The following is a 2500-nucleotide window of genomic DNA, read 5'->3' on the forward strand; positions in this document are numbered from 1 at the left end:
GCTTTATTGCTGAGTGAATGGATGACAGGTAAAGTAGTGGAATGGAAGGAGATATCATCTAGGTTAATGTGGGTAAGGGTTAGGTTGGATAGGGAATGTTGGGCGTTTGTCAGTGCGTATGGGCCAGGTAGTGAGAAAAGTGAAGAAGAGCGGAATGAGTTCTGGAATAAATTAACTAGGTGTGTAGAAGGACTGGGTAGAAGGAATTATGTAGTTGTTATGGGTGACTTAAATGCTAGAGTGGGCGCTGGAGAGGTAGAAGGTGTCATTGGGAAGTATGGCGTACCAGGTGAAAATGAGAGTGGTGAAAGACTGGTAGATATGTGTGATGAACAAGAGATGGTAATAAGTGCTAGCTTTTTTAAAAAGAAAGATAAAGATAAGTATACATGGGTAAGAGTGGCAAATGGAAGAGTAGTAGAAAGGGCATTAATGGATTATGTGTTGATAACTAAAAGAATGTTTGGAAGATTGAAAGACGTGCACGTGTTTAGGGGTATGGCTAACGGTATGTCTGATCATTTTTTGGTGGAAGGAAAATTAGTTGTAGCAAAAGAGTGGGGGAATAGAGTAGGTGGATGTAAAAGGGAGCTAGTGAGGGTTGAAGAGCTAATAAAACCGGGGGTAAAAAGTAAATATCAGGAAAGGTTGAAAATGGCATATGACGAGGTGAGAGTAAAAGAAACTGGTAATTTAGAGGAGGAGTGGAAGTTAGCAAAAGAAAATTTTGTTGGGATTGCAAGTGATATATGTGGCAAGAAGGTTGTTAGAGGCAGCATGAGGAAGGGCAGTGAATGGTGGAATGAAGGAGTGAAGGTAAAAGTGGAAGAGAAAAAGAGGGCTTTTGAAGAATGGCTGCAGAGTAATAGTATAGAGAAGTATGAAAAATATAGAGAGAAAAAGGTGGAAGTAAAGCGCAAGGTACGTGAGGCAAAGAGGGCAGGTGACCTGAGGTGGGGTCAGGGATTGGGTCAGTCATATGAAGAGAATAAGAAGTTTTGGAAAGAAGTGAAGAGAGTAAGGAAGGCCGGCGCAAGAATTGAAGAGACAGTGAAAGATAGAAATGGAAGGTTGTTAAAAGGAGAGGAGGCAAGGAAAAGGTGGGCGGAATATTTTGAAAGTTTGCTGAATGTTGAGGATGATAGGGAGGCAGATATAATTGCTGTTCCAGGTGTTGAGGTGCCAGTGATGGGAGATGAGAATGAGAGAGAGATTATAATAGAGGAAGTGAGGAGAGCACTAGATGAAACGAGAGTAGGAAAAGCATCTGGTATGGATGGTGTGAAAGCTGAGATGTTGAAGGAAGGGGGTGTGACTGTACTTGAATGGTTGGTGAGATTGTTTAATGTGTGTTTTGTGTTGTCAATGGTACCAGTAGATTGGGTCTGTGCATGTATTGTACCACTATATAAGGGTAAGGGAGATGTGCATGAGTGATGTAATTCAAGAGGTATTAGTTTGTTGAGTGTAGTTGGAAAAGTGTATGGTAGAGTACTGATTAATAGGATTAAGGATAAAACAGAGAATGCAATCTTGGAAGTACAGGGTGGTTTTAGAAGAGGTAGGGGTTATATGAATCAGATTTTTACAGTTGGGCAGATATACGAGAAATATTTAGCAAAAGGTAAGGAGGTGTATGTTGCTTTTATGGATCTGGAGAAAGCATATGATAGAGTTGATAGGGAAGCAATGTGGAATGTGATGAGGTTATATGGAGTTGGTGGAAGGTTGTTGCAAGCACTGAAAAGTTTCTACAAAGGTAGTAAAGCATGTGTTAGAATAGGAAATGAAGTGAGCGATTGGTTTCCGGTGAGAGTGGGGCTGAGACAGGGATGTGTGATGTCACCGTGGTTGTTTAACTTGTATGTTGATGGAGTGGTGAGAGAGGTGAATGCTCGAGTGCTTGGACGAGGATTAAAACTGGTAGGCGAGAATGATCATGAATGGGAGGTAAATCAGTTGTTGTTTGCGGATGATACTGTACTGGTAGCAGACACACAAGAGAAGCTTGACCGACTAGTGACAGAATTTGGAAGGGTGTGTGAGAGAAGGAAGTTGAGAGTTAATGTGGGTAAGAGTAAGGTTATGAGATGTACGAGAAGGGAAGGTGGTGCAAGGTTGAATGTCATGTTGAATGGAGAGTTACTTGAGGAGGTGGATCAGTTTAAGTACTTGGGGTCTGTTGTTGCAGCAAATGGTGGAGTGGAAGCCGATGTACGTCAGAGAGTGAATGAAGGTTGCAAAGTGTTGGGGGCAGTTAAGGGAGTAGTAAAAAATAGAGGATTGGGCATGAATGTAAAGAGAGTTCTATATGAGAAAGTGATTGTACCAACTGTGATGTATGGATCGGAGTTGTGGGGAATGAAAGTGATGGAGAGACAGAAATTGAATGTGTTTGAGATGAAGTGTCTGAGGAGTATGACTGGTGTATCTCGAGTAGATAGGGTTAGGAACGAAGTGGTGAGGGTGAGAACGGGTGTAAGAAATGAGTTAGCGGCTA

At 41.9% G+C, this 2500-nt stretch overlaps 1 protein-coding gene across 1 annotated transcript in view; it reads left to right on the forward strand.

Moving 5' to 3' along the window:
- Nucleotides 1-2500, forward strand: part of LOC137630069 (uncharacterized) — a 22219-nt gene that overhangs the window by 1563 nt on the left and 18156 nt on the right. The gene's annotated exons all lie outside the window — the stretch shown is intronic.

The sequence above is a fragment of the Palaemon carinicauda genome, chromosome 38, assembly GCF_036898095.1.
Source record: "Palaemon carinicauda isolate YSFRI2023 chromosome 38, ASM3689809v2, whole genome shotgun sequence".
NCBI lineage: Eukaryota > Metazoa > Arthropoda > Malacostraca > Decapoda > Palaemonidae > Palaemon > Palaemon carinicauda.